The 15,061-nt window shown below is 43.1% G+C and overlaps 1 protein-coding gene and 1 pseudogene across 4 annotated transcripts in view; both read right to left on the reverse strand.

Moving 5' to 3' along the window:
• SKAP1 (src kinase associated phosphoprotein 1) overlaps positions 1 to 15,061 on the reverse strand; it is a 268,003-nt gene that overhangs the window by 171,856 nt on the left and 81,086 nt on the right. The gene's annotated exons all lie outside the window — the stretch shown is intronic.
• Positions 10,018 to 10,818, reverse strand: LOC101516850 (adenylate kinase 4, mitochondrial-like; annotated as a pseudogene).

The following is a 15,061-nucleotide window of genomic DNA, read 5'->3' on the forward strand; positions in this document are numbered from 1 at the left end:
GATGTTGGCTGTAAGCAGGGTTGGCCAGACATCACAAAATAGGTTGCAGCAGTCCCACGAGCTGGGTCTTTAGATGGATTTTTTTCAAGGGAGAGGTTGAACTTGGTACATGACTTCACTGAGAAAAATACGAAATTTAGGACTCCAAGAATACTCGAGAAATGTTCCATCTCCGCTCCCACTTTCACCCAAGGGCCTGAAGTGTCAACAAGGGAGTACTAAGGAGTCCTTGTCAAAAGTGACACATGGCCAATGGCTGGGATCTGTATTCTGGTCACATCCCTGATTCTAAAGCCACTGCCTCCAATCCCTGTTTGGTGATAGAAGAGCTTTTATCTATCTCTTTTAATATTGGGGTACCAGGTGATACTCCAGAAAACAGAAAAAAAAAAAAAAGAGTGGGGTTGGCATGATTTGCTCTGAGGTTCCCGAGCAGATGCTAACAAAATACAGCTAAAAGAGGCTGCCTTCCCTGGCAGGATTCCAGGCTTGAGGAAGACATTAAAAATGGGTATTTAGATAATAATGTTAGGATTGGCACAAACAGGAATAGAAACACAGGGACAGGGTATTTAGGAAAGAGGATAAATGCAATAGTCCCACGGTGGTGGTGGGTGCCATGGTGCAATGCTCCGTGGGAAGACTGTGTCTATAGTCTCTGAATACCCTGCAGTTATATGCAGATGGGCCTGCGTGCTTGCTCATTTTCATGGCAAGAAGAACCACTGCGGCACAGTGATAAGAAAAGGAATGAAAGCAGGGAAAAATATGGCGGTTTTCACAAAGACGACGTTTGAGGCCAACAGTCACCACCATTTCTCACATGGAACTGGAATCTTTCAAACTTTCTGAATTTTTGATTGCCCCAATTTAAGAAAAAATTCTTTTACTAGAATGACCTTATGTGTATATACATTTATAAATCACAAATACCACTAGCAATCTAGTCACGTTAGAAATCTTAATTTCTTTTTCATGTAGACACACATTCTCTAAGGTATTCCTTCACACCTGCTGTGGATCATCAGCTGGTACATATCCCCCTGGCCTCTCCCCTCTTCCACTCCTATCCCTCTTATAATAAAATTTCCAAGAACAACTATATTTTCCTTTACAAATTTAAGTTACAGTATGCCAATTTCTTGCTTGAGACTCATTAGTTGTGTCTGTGATATTCAAAATAAAATCCAAATGCCTTATTGCAATGTAAAAGGGCCTCCATGATTCTACCTCACTTCCTAGGATTCTGTCTCAGCTGCGGAGCTCCAGCCAGATATTTTCGATTTGTCCTTGAGCCTCTCCATCTCAGTGCCTTTGCACCTGCTATTTCCTCTTTCAGCCTTCATCCCTCAGGGCAGTGTACAGCTGGGTCTCCATTCAGAGCCCTTCTCAGTGGTCTCCTCTGACACCTGCCACAGAGAAACCCACTGTCATCCTTCTCACTCATTCTTTCTCTTTGCCCTTCAGTTTCTTATTACAAAGTAGTTACCTTGACTTGGTATTATTCTATATCACTCCCAGTAAAATGAAGGCTCTCCATGGCTAGGGATTTGGTCAGTTTTACATTCCCAATACCTAGTCTAAAATTTAGCACACAGTTGGTCCTCAATGTTAAATGAGTGAAGAATAATCAAAATGATTGACAAACATTCCACAGGCTCTTCACTTGAAAATTAACCCCAAAACGAAGTTCACAGAGGCAACCATGTGAAGACAAATTATCAATAAAAATAGGGGACAGGTGTGTAGCCCAGAGGCTAAGACACTTGTGTCCCCCATTGGAGTGCTCGAGTTTGGCTCCCAGACCCTAACTCCAGCTTTGTGTTCATGTGGACCTTGGAAAGAAGCAGTGATGGCTCAAGGATTCTTGCTGTCCACGTGGGAGACATGGATCAAGATACCAGCTCCCAGCTTTGGCCCTCATCAAACTCTGGTTGTTGTGGGCATTTGAGCTTCTACCACAGATGGGAGCTCCTTCTGTTTGTCTATTTCTCCATGTCCCTGCCTGTCAAATTAAAAAAAAAAGCATCAAAATAAATCTAAAATTAAAACAAGTTCTCTATTTCCTCAAGTCTTATAATGCTGAAACCACACCTTTCTTATGATCCTCATCACTTTTTTTCTGGTGTCATGGTTACCTGCCGACAGATCTCCCATCATAGTTTTTGTAGGAACAGTCACAAAGTGATCCTCCGTCTTCTCTCACTACATTGGACACGTAGCAGGTGCCCACCCCTGGACTGTAGGTGGACAGGGGCTGACATCAACTACTGACTACAATAAACTGAGGCTTAGCCACAGGTGCAGGAGTGAGGGGTGCCAGATTGGCTCATGCCTCGCTGGGCGGGACACAAAGATTAGTTACTCCTCACCATGGTGTTGAGGATTTTCCTGCACACCCCCCCAAAAAAAATGTTCTGCACCTTAAATGTCGACAAATGTCTTGTTAGAGTTACAAGTCAGTCTAGATTATCCCAAAATCTGCCAAGATCAACAAAATTATACTTCAACACAACAAATGGCTAAATACTAAAATGAAATAGACACGAGACAGCTGAATGGTAACCTATAGCCATTTTAAGGTATATAGCAGCTGGTCCTGTATATAAACTAAAATTGAAATGTCAATGAGGTTGTGGTTAGGACTTGCTTTTTTTTTTTTTTTTTTTTTTTTAACATACTGGTTACTCAAAACCATGTCAATTCCATAATATTGCAAATTGCTGTTGATGTTATATTGGGACTCTTAATTGACTGTGATGATATTCTACCAGCTCTAACTTCGGACCAGAAATGGTCTCCCAAGAAACTGTTCAACCCATCTGGACAATAAGTAGCTGGACTCCATGCTTGGTATATGTTTGCAAGGAAAGAATCTTGATTGAATTTGAACTGTAATACTGCATCAAGGTGGAGGAATCCACCAGGGGGGCGGGGAGGGGGAGGGGTGGGGGATTCCCAGAGCCTATGAAACTGTCACATAATGCAAAATAATTAATAAAAATATATACATATATATAAAAAAAGAAGCAAAGACAAAAAAAAAAGAAACCTGTAAATGACGATTCTCGATTCTACATGGGGGTGGTGTTATTCGGTATTCATCTGTTGATGAGGCTGAATGAAGAGAGAAGACTCCCACTGGGAATAAGCCCTTGAAAAATCACCAATTCCTTGTATGAGAAGGAGGAGAGAAGCTACCTTGATGTTTACATGATAAAACAATGAATGAACACAAAGACTAAAAAAGTTATCACATGATCATCATTTCCTTTTTTTAGGGGTCAATACCCAAACAGAAGTAAAAAATATCACAAACATGACACTCAAATGATCATTTTATGTGACATACTATATTGACTTAAAGCATGAAATTAAGTTTTATAACCGGAATGACTTTAAGGATGAGGGAATGAAAGTGATCAAAGATTTGGGACAAGGAAAGCATAATTCTATATTAAGATGATAAACTGGCCAAGTAAAGCATCCATAAACGCTTCCTTTTGAAAGAAACTCAACTGTACTCAGACATAAATGATTTTCATATCCTTCAAATTAAATAAGACTTGAGAACAAATGAAAATCAGCATTTCACTGTCATTACGTGCAAAAGCAAAGAACTGAAGCAAATGTGTTCAGATCTCTTCCCTGCCTCCAACAGCTCAAGCAAACATCTAGTGGGGTCTTTTCACAATGTGTTTTGTGTTTACTAACAACTGAGGTAAGAATGAATATCAAATTCCCAAGAGCCATCAGCTTAGATGTCTAGAAGTCAGCATGTCATTTAACTTTCTGTTGTTGTAAATTTTCTTTCACCCTGTTGTCAGCTTTGTTTTATAGCTTCATATTTAAACAGATGTACACAGTTAAAGTAACTGAGTAATAGAACTACTATATCCAGTGGAGCATGCATCTCTACTTCCAAATTAAAGATGGACTCCAATGGAACTGTTAAGTATATCTTGACAATGGGATGCTGGACTCTACCATTGTCCATACCTACAACGTCAGGATACACTTAAATGGTGAAATGATGGAGTTATATTCATGAAGGACTATGCACTATAATGACAGGGGGAAAGTTGGTGGGGGGCAGGAATGGACTGGGGGACCAGAAGGGTAATCCCAGAGCCTATGGAATTGCATCATAAAATAATAATAAAAAATAGCACAATTTTTAAAAGGTAGCAAAAACAGAGATGCAATGAAAAGCTAGAGTGGAGTGAGGAAGAGAAGTACTTCAAGAATAAACTAAGAAAAAATGGCATTCGGTCAAGACAAAAATACAGTCAACAGGTCTGGGAGAAAAACAATCAAGAATACAGGCATCGCTAGAAAGGAAAAATTTAAAAAGCAAAGTCCTATAAAAGGCTCTGTGGGGACAGGTCAATGAGCTGGCAGCACGACCCGTCAGCAGACACAGAGGGGTTTAGGTCTCACATCCAGTGCTGACGGAGGTGACTGTGTTTCTATATTCTTCACGCAGGAATTGTCCCATTGCCACAGACCACTGGTCCTTCCCTGACAGTGAACAGATGTTTCAGCGGAAAGCTCCACTCTCACCAACCCAAATCCAATCATGCACCTAATGGTGCAATACGATATCAAGAATATAATTCCTTTCTGACCTCAGATGGCAATTATCTTCCACCCAAAGCAGCAGCCTGGCTCATTCTGATTTCATGCAGGGTGGCCTACTTCTGAGGCCTCACTGAAAACTTCCCAAGGCTCTGTCCTGTCACTGCTTTCCCGACTCTCAACCACACCCCAGGTTTACTGTCACTGTTGTCACACTTGGGCTGTCACAGGGTTAGAATCATGCAAGCACAATAGAAGTGGCAGTATTTGTATTAATCACTGTCCTTTACAACTACTTGTTTTTATTTTAAAGATTTATTTTATTTTCATGACAAAGTCAGATATACAGAGAGGAAGATCTTCTGTCCTATGATTCACTCACTAAGGGGCCACAATAGCCGGAGATGGACGATCTGAAGCCAAGAGCCAGGAACCTCTTCTGAGTCTCCCATATGGGTACAGGGTTCCAAGGCTCTGGGCCATTCTCAACTGCTTTCAGGTAGCCTAGCAGCTAAAGTCCTCATCTTGTACGAGTCAGGATCCCATGTGGGTCTTGGTTCTAATCCCAGCAGCCCCACTTCTCATCCAGCTCCCTGCCTGTGGCCTGGGAAAGCTTTTGAGGATGGAATAAAGCCTTGGGACCCTGCACTCACGTGAGAGACTGGAAGAAGCTCCTGGCTTTGGATTGGCTCAGCACCAGCCGCTATGGCCACTTGGGGAATGAATCATCGGATGGAAGTTCTTCCTCTCTGTCTCTCCTCTTGGGCCAATGAGGCCTTGGGCTTTGCTGCTGATAGTTCTGACACAGTGACAAAATAAAAGCAGCTTAAGTGGAAAGGTGACAGGCGTCAACCTGCAGTGTGGACCAGGGCCATGTCTCACTGGTGTCTGGTCCCCTCCAGGCGCCCATGTCTATTGTAGGAGCACCTCAGTTGCAAATCCCAATCCTGAAGCCTGCTTACTTCCAGGGGAATCCCTTTTGGGAAAGCACTTCACCTATTACACCCTTTCCAAGGCCTGGGAGCAAACAATTTTTTTTTTAAAGATTTATTCATTTTATTACAGCCAGATATACACAGAGGAGGAGAGACAGAGAGGAAGATCTTCCGTTCGATGATTCACTCCCCAAGTGAGCCACAACGGGCCGATGCGCGCCGATCCGAAGCCGGGAACCAGGAACCTCTTCCGGGTCTCCCACACGGGTGCAGTGTCCCAATGCATTGGGCCGTCCTCAACTGCTTTCCCAGGCCACAAGCAGAGAGCTGGATGGGAAGTGGAGCTGCCGGGATTAGAACCAGCGTCCATATGGGATCCCGGGGCTTTCAAGGCGAGGACTTTAGCCGCTAGGCCACGCCACTGGGCCCGGGAGCAAACAATTTAAGAGAATTTCTAGAATGAGATTCAAACTAGTACCAAAGGCTGGGGGAAGCCTTTTTGCAACAGAAAAGATAATAGCTCACTTGGAGAAGCCAGTCATTTTTTTCCCACCTGTGTATTCGTGATACAAGAAACAGCAGTAAGGGCAGGTGTTTGGCATAGCAGCTTAAGCCACCAATGGAGATTTCCCACATCCTAGATCAGAGTGCCAGGTTCGAATCTTGGCTCCCTCCTTTTAGATCCAGCCTCCTGCTAATAAGCACAGGGGAGGTGGAAATGATGGCCCATGACTTCAACCTGGCCCAGTCTTGGTTCTTGCAGACGTCTTGGGAGTAAACCAGCAGGTGGGAGTTCAATCTCCCCTCCCCTACTGCCACCAAGTGTGGGTAAATGAAAATAAATAAGTAGGTATTACAGAAGAAATAGCAGTAGACTGTGGTGGTCATAATGTGGTTCCACAGTCTGACTGAACAAGTCATACTAAAATGCTGAATATTATTAAGATGGCTTCTTTTAATCAAAACGTTGAAGACTTGATAGGAAGTCATATGGCCTAGTGCCTAAAATTCCCCTTATATGAAAGCCATTTATCAAATGGACAAAAACTCCATGCTTTTAGCAATCAACAAAATAACCATGATATTTCTTGATGCATGAGACTTGAAGCATCCTGATAACCCAAGAACAAAAATAAAGCCAAAAGGAAAAGACAATGGATTTTCTACCAATGATGTCGATTTTACAAAGAAATAGTTTGATACACTGTAATAACCAAGCAATGATTCAAAAAATGTCATAAAAAAGCCTTCAGTATGAACTGATGTTACTAATTCTCTGTGTAGCTTTAAAAGCCTCTAAGTCAATTCTGGGAGCTACAATAAATCAATTTTCTCTTAAAACTAAACCAATATTTTTTTAAAAAAAGATTTATTTTTTTCTTTGAAGGGAAGATTTACAGAGAGAAGGAGTGACAGAGAGAAATATCTTCCATTTGCTGGTTCACTTCCCAAATGGCCTCATTGGGTAGAGCTGAGCCAATTTTAAGCCAGGAGCCTCCTCCTAGGTTTCTCACATGGGTATAGGGCCCAAGGATTTTGGCCCCTCCACTGCTTTCCCAGACTACAAGTAGGGAGCCAGATCATAAGTGGAGCAGCCAAGACATGACTCAGCACCCACTTGGGATACTGATGCTACAGGTGGGGGATTAGCCTGTGGAGCCACTGCACAGGCCCCTAAACAGATATTTCTAAATGAAAATGTCTTTCCAAAGTAAAAAATTTTCTTTACTGTCCTGTAAATAAGTTGCTATAAAACCACAGTAGAAACCATAGTGCCTGGCATATATATAAACGTTAAATAAAGGTAAATTATTGGGACTGACCTTTGTAACTTACAAACATAGTCGTGGTAACTGCAATTATGCAAAAGAAAGTAAACATCTCTGAAAATGTGACAAAGGCAAAAGAAACAGAGAAGGAAATCAATTGCAAAAGAGAAAGCATTTATTGGTTCAGCAGTAATTATAGTTACAGGAGCAATCATAAAATTCACAGATGTCTTAGAATTCTGACTCAACTGTTAACACACTGGCCAGGGAGGATAGAAGGCAGTGATGAACAAACATATCCCACATCTAGTGCTCTCTGTTTCTAGCAGAAAGCTGTGCCTTCACAGCCCACTCAAGCATCTGCCAGGCACGCCCACAACAAGGATTTCAGCCTGTGGGATCTCAGAATTTGTCTAACTTTTTGAAGGCAGTAGTACTGATTGGCAACAGAGCAGTCTGCAGCAACGTGGAGTGACAACAGCAGAAGATTTAGATAATCAAAAATCCAGCCTGAATCCAGAAGGAGTTATTGTTTCTACGTATTTTCTGTTATTCCCAAAGCAGAGAATGGTCCCTTAAGAAACCAAGTGGACGACAGGCATCTGGTCTCTCAGTTAAGGTGCCCCTGCATCCTTGGCGTCACTGGCATCCTTCAGCTCATCACCCAGCCCTGGCTCCGGACTCCAGCTTCCTGCTCATGCAGATGGTGGGGGAAGGAAAGAGACAGCTGATGATGGTTCAAACAGTTGGGTCCCTGCCATCTCTGTGGGAAACCTGGATTGAGTTCCTGGCTCCTGGCTTTCGCCCTAGGTCAGCCCCAGACTGCATCTTGAGGCCACAGGTTAGAAGGTTTGTCTATGAAGGTGAGTATTTCCAGCAGGCACATGGCCACTGTCAACCAAATCAGGGCTCTATGAGTGAGACAAGAGCTGAACGGGAAGCTTGGAAATGACTGGCAGAGTCTATGGTGGCTTGGAAGATTGAAGATGGTACAATCACTAAGCTTTCAGGTGACAGTGAGAAAACTAGAGAAAAAGCTGAGTAAAAGCAGACAAACGGCAGAAAAGCCTGCATCAATCACAGCACAGGGAAATGGCAGCTTAAGTTAATGTATTTTAGTACTAGGAAAAACATACAAGAAATTTACTTACAGAATTTAAATTACACTTAATGGATTATAGACACTTGACAATTAAATCCCAAGAACAGTTTCTCACTTAGATCATTACAAAGTGATCCTTGAAGATGGTGGCTAAATGGGCTGCTCTAGGCAAAGAGGGCACAGAATCCCAGGCATTCTGATAGAATGCTGTGACCCTCACTTTTTACTTTACTCAATAAGCATGTATAGTCATAGTAAGTGCACTAGTTAAGCTTTCCTGTGTGAGAAGTTCCATGCCAGGTACTGGAAGAAGAACAGAGTTGATCACACGAAGAGATCGTCACGCGCAGGCTCCAATAAGAGTATTGTCTGCTGTTCTAACAACTCCCCCGCCCCGTGAGTGGGCGGGGAATTCTCTTGGCACTGTTCACAGGTCTGGCTGGCATAGATGTGCATGTACATATTCACGCGCATATACCTAATTCTCAAAATGATTGATTTATTGAAAAGTAACAGTGAAAGAGAAGGTAGGGGAGGTCTTTCTTTTTTTTTTTTTTTAATTGGAAAGACAGATATACAGAGAGAAGGAGAGAGAGAGAAACATCTTCTGTCCACTGGTTCATTCCCGAAGTGCCCTCAATGGTCGAAACCAAGCTGATTCAAAGCCAGGAGCCAGAAGCTTCTTCTGGGTCTCCCATGCAGGTGCAGGGTTCCAAGGCTTTGGGCCGTCCTCTACTGCTTTCCCAGGCCGCAAGCAGGGAGTTGGATGGGAAATGGACCAACCGGGATACCAACCAGCGCTTATATGGGATCCCAGTGCATGCAAGGTGAGGATTTAGCTTCCAGCCTATTACACTGCGCCTGAAGACTTCTTCTTTTTCCTTTTTTTTATTAGTCCAGTAATTCCATATGATTTTATTATTTCTATGCTGAGATCTTTATGACTTTACAAAGGTGGACGTTCCCCCTGTCCATTTTTTAAAAAGATTCCTAGAAGAGTTATAGGTGTTTAATTTTTTCATAGTAAAAGGAGCAGTCTGAGCTCATGAGGCCATGCAGCAATTTAAGGGAGACTCTTTGCACAGCTCATTTGCACAGAAATTAGAAAGCAGTAAGAGCAATCACTATACTCACATTTCTTCATTGGCCATGGTGAGAGAAAAAATACAAATTTTAAAATAAAAACTGTCTTTAAAATGTTTTGATCCAAAAGTTCCAAAAAGTAAAGATTCTTTGGAGCATGGATGCAGAGAAGGAATCACTCTTACTTGGGAAAACAACTTGTGGACACACACAATCAGAGAATCGCCCCCTGAGAGCCACAGCTTCAATTCCATTGTCACTAGGACAGCACATGCTGCCGTACCTGAGACAAAGCCTGGGACACATCACATATGTGGTTCAACAGCCATGGGGTATGGGAAAAAACAGGAAGTACTGCCATAGTGGGTAAAAGGAGGCTGCTATGGCAGCAAGATGGCCGTCAGAAGTCAGCTGGAGCTCAGGTTATACACTCCTTCAATTCCAGCCTATACTTGCTTCCTTGGGAAGGGCTGGCCACATGCGGAAGGAGACACATCAAAGGCAGCAGGGCTTTGTTGCGAGTTCTTTCTACTCAATTAATTTTCCTATCACTTCATCAAGCAAACTAGAAAAGATGCTGCAAGCTATCAGCTAGCTTCTAAGTTGGACACGGCACCAATACTACACACACAATTGAATGAATGACCACATCTTTCTGGTTCTTCCACTGAGCAAGCTCAGTATGCCTGTCTGGATTTAATAGGTGTGATCCTGTTTGAGGAAAGCATGTAAACATAAGGCCATATTTTATTAGTCTCCGTCCCCGAAAACTGGTGGAGCACTCCTCGGCTCTGGTATAGCTCAATGACTGACTTTGCAGCGTCCTTATATCATCTTATCTGGGCAGCAACTGCTTCAGGCTTATCTTCCTCTTGTTGGATTAATGGTTCACCAATGATGTCATCAATTCCATGCCCATGAGGTGGGTTGAAGTCCATGTTATACACTCTTGTGCTGGGAGGGTGAATCCAACGATGGCTGAGCCGATCTTTCAGTGTCTCAAACGGAAATGTTCAAAGTGATCACTAGATCCAGGTCACAAATTTTGTCTAGAGCTTCAGCCTGTACTAGTGTCCTTGGAAAACCATCCAGAAGCCAAGTGCTGGCCACTCCTGCTCCCCAGTTCCAAGAGCATCAGGCATGTGATGACATGATCTGGGACCAAATGGCCTTTCTTTAGGTATTGCTTGGCCATATCACCAACTTCTGTGCTGGCCTTAATGTTCTCCTGCAAGTAGCAGCCACTGGAGAGGTGCTGCAGGCCAAAGTTCTGGGCAATCATCTGGCACATGGTGCCCTTGTCTGAGTCAGGTGGCCTGAAGATGACTGCTCAGAGGAGTTTGGAAGCCATTGCCTTGGTGAGGGGGCGACCCCAACAGGAGACCCATGAACTTTGTTGCTCAATCCCTGCCTCTGGCACCATCTGCTTGCGAGGGAACTCGCCAGCCGCCCCACCCCTTTTTAAAAAATTATTTTTATTGGAAAAGCAGATCAGATTTATGGAGAGAAGGAGAGACAGAAAAGTCTTCCATCTACTGGTTCACTCCCCAAATGGCTGCAATGACCAGAGCTGAGCTGATTTGAAGCCAGGAGCTTCCTCTGGGTCTTCCATATGGGTACAGGATCACAAGGCTTTTGGACTCCACTGCTTTCCCAGGTCACGAGCAGGGAGCTGGATGGGAAGTTGAGCAGCCAGGACATGAACTGGTGCCCAAATGGGATCCATTTGGATTTAGCTATTGAGTCATCTACAGGTTCACTCTCTAAACAGCAGCAATAACCTGTTGCTGGGCTGTGCCAGGCTGAAGCCAGGAGCCAAAAACTCCATGTTAGTCTCCCATATGGCTGGCAGGGGCCCAAGTGCTTGAGCCACCTCTGCTGCCTGCCAGGGTGCACATTAACAAGGAGCTGGATGAGACAAAGAGGAGAGGCTCCATCCCAGGTACTTCGGAATGGGATGCTTGTATGCTTGTCAATGGCCTGACCTGCTATGCACAATGCCTGTGCCCTGGCTGGCACATTTTTTTGTTCGTTTGTTTATTTTCATCTGAAAGGAGAAACAAAAAGACAAATTTTCCATTTGCTGGCTCATTTGCCAAAAGGCCAGACAGCCAGAGCCAGGAGCCTCTTTCTGGTCTCCCACACAGGGGGACCCAAGGACTTGAGCCATCCTCCAAAGCTTTCCCAGGCCATCAGCAGGGAGCTGGATCAAACGTAGAGCATCTCAGACTGCTTCTTCTTCCACAGTGTCCATATGAGATACCAGCACTGCAACTGGAGGATTTGTTTTCTGAGCCATTGTATGATCTTCTGGCTGTCATATAATAGACCTTCAGAAACACATATGGTTTGCTCCTTATAACACTGGCTCATGTCACTGGAGACGTTTGCACATCCATAGCTACTAGTCAACACTTCTTTAACGTCACAACTTCTAGCATTCATTTAAACACAAAAACCTTTCCATTTTAAAAAGTTAAGAGGTGCAAAGCAGGAGACTTAAGAAATGTAGAGAAGCACAAAAGACAGCAGAAACAACACCCAGAAACTTATAGCCAGAAACTCCAGTATTGACATTTTGGGATATGTTCTTTCCATGCTGCCTTCCATCCCTCCTTCCCCCTTTAATATATCATGAACATTTTCCTGTGACCATAATGGCTGCTTTACCCACAACATGACTGTTAATGGCCCTGCCACAGTCCATCATCAGAATGCACTTTAATTTATTAAACCAATCCCAGGTAATTGGACATTTAAGTTGGTTCCAATTACTTGATGTTCTAGGAGTTATATTGGCTTATTTCCTTAGAATAAATTCCTAGAAATGGAACTTCTGGGCATAAAGCTGCATGCATTTTCAGGGATCTTGAAAACTAATTTTCACTGCTTATTTTTAATTACACAAGTACACGTTTACTGATGAAAATTTAGAAATAAAAGCATATAAAAATACTTTGATGAAGAGCATCATGACCTTTTTATGTGTATGTATACATATATTTCAGAAAATGTGCTATGTTATAGTCTTGTATTTTCACTTAATAACGTATAAACATCTTCCCATAATCCTTAAATATTTTTATACAAATACTACTTTAAATGATTTCATTTATTCCATGGTATGATAGTGGTTTAGATACTTCTTCTATTCCCAATGTTTGTAAACAAGTCTGCAATACATATCCTTATACATCTTATGTCTATTTATTATTTTTATTTACGTGAGAGGCAGAGAAAGAGTGAGAGAGTGGATGAACTATTCTTTCCACTGGTTAATTCTCCAAATGCTCACAAAGGCCATGGTTTGTCTGGGGGTGGAGACAAGAAGCAGGAACCAGGAATACAACTGAGACCTTCCATGAGGATAGTGGGAATCTGTTTACTTGAGTCATCACCACCAGCTTTCAAGGTCTACATTACCAGAGTCGAGAACTGAACCCGGACACTCTGAAACCAGATGCAGGTGCCCTAACCAGAAAACAAAACATGTCTTCCTAGTATATTCTCTTAAAATACTTGCTAGGTACAAAGGGCATTTACACTTATGGTTTTTGTTATATGTTTCTTGGTTCCCCTCTGAAAAGACCATACATCAAACTACTTACCTACCTGCAGTGTGTGGTCACTTCTGATGCTTTTGTCCAACGAGGAGAATTATCACTTGGTGCCCCCAACTCTGGCTGCCTGACAAATTCCTATTGCTTTTAAAGACCTAATTCCAGTACCATGTCCTCTGCAAGGCCTCCCCAATCTCCTTTGCTTTCCAGATGTACGTATTACTCCACTATGTTCTTCTAATATCATTTCTGTTCTCCATTTGTCAAATCATTCGTTCACATTTTGCTTTTCAACCAGTCTGCTGTTCCACAAAGCCAACATCAGCCCCAAATAGTTATTTCTTAAAATGACCACTAATAATTACATCAATTTCTGTCAATTACAGCACTGAACAAACAAAGTTTAAGAGACTGAGTGACCAAGCAGAAAGCAAACTACAACTTGCATACCAGGGCTCCAGTGTAGTCTGACTTTTTTTTTCCTTTACTATTGACTGTATAAAAAACATTTCCATTTTTAAATATTTTGAGACATTTGTTTGAAAGACAAGGACAGAGAGATATGAGAGAGAATGACACACACACAGAATCTTCCACTCACTGGTTCACTTCCCAAAGCAGCCAGGGATGGGGCAGGCTGAGGCCAGGAATTCATCCTGATCACTGCATGGGTCTGCTGCCTCCCAGGGTGTGCATTAGCTGGAACCTGGATCAGAAGCAGAGACCTCAGGCACTAATACGGGGGATAACGTATTGGCTTGAACCACAGTGCCACAACATGGTTCACTGTTAATGGTCTTAAAATCTCTTTTAATCTGCATGTTGCCCTTCTCTCTCTCTCTCTCTTCCTTTTAATTTATCTGGGGATGAACAGGGGCTGTTTGGTGTTTTATGTCTGCATTTGCCACCTGCATAGTCACAGGGTAGGGCAGTTTACTGTGTCCTGCCCTGTTTTACCTGCAGCTCGTCAGTTGGACTCACAGCCTTGATAACTCTGACTTTTCTGTGTCTTAGTTTCTTATTCTGAAAAACGGATGCTGACACATGAAAGTATCATTCTTTGTGATGTCTATATTTTAACATTTTAAAATTGTATTTTAAAGGTGGTGGTGGGGACGGGGAGAAAGAGGTCTCCAGTCTGCTGGATCACTCCCTCCAATGCCCCCAGTGGCCAGGGCTCAAGTTAAAACCCAGATTTTCACACAGGTGGCTGGGACGCAGATCCTTGAACCATTACCTGCTGCTGCTTTCTGGGGTGCACATTACTAGGACCCTAAAGTATGACCCAAGAATCCAGACATTTCTATCTGGGACCCAGCTCTGCTCCTCAAGAATTGCAACATCCCAGCTGGATCTCAAGTTGTTTCCACCTCTATGACACCCCCAGGAGACAGCAGGGAGGGTTACCTGGGGTGATGCCGCCCAACAAGATTCTCAGGCTGCAAAGTGCTCTAAAGTGTATAAATTAGTGCCAGTATTGTTCATGAGCAGGGGCTTAAATACTCGTATAATGAAAAAATATTTTAATGTGTTGGAGAATCTATCTCTTGAGAAAGATTAGATGTGGCACTGACTCGAAACAAGGAGATGATCTATACGATTTCATAAATACATGTGAAGGAAGAAATGACACACACCCTTGAAACTGACAGGCCCTCCCATCCGGGGGCTCTGTGAGTGTTGCAGAGAGCCCCGTGAGCTTCCACCCTACACAAACACCACAGCACCATTTAAACAACTTATCCCTCAGCCACTCATCAAAATGTCGAGTCATGATTTACAGCCGGAGGGATACTAAAAAAAATGCTGATCTGTATTTACCTTTCAATCTGAGCAAATCCATTAACTATGCATTCTAATGCTCTTCTTCAAAGCACTCGCCAGGTCACTTCCCTTCTCCCACTCCACATCCTGTTTTCTCTGAGCTTCTCCCATCAATTTACTGGAGGGCTCTCCTGCCTGCTCACCTACCTTGTACCTCTGACCTCCAAGTCAGCCATAGCCTGTGCCTGAGCCTGCCTTCTTCCCTGCCTT

Source organism: Ochotona princeps, chromosome 17 (assembly GCF_030435755.1).
Source record: "Ochotona princeps isolate mOchPri1 chromosome 17, mOchPri1.hap1, whole genome shotgun sequence".
In the NCBI taxonomy this organism is placed as follows: domain Eukaryota; kingdom Metazoa; phylum Chordata; class Mammalia; order Lagomorpha; family Ochotonidae; genus Ochotona; species Ochotona princeps.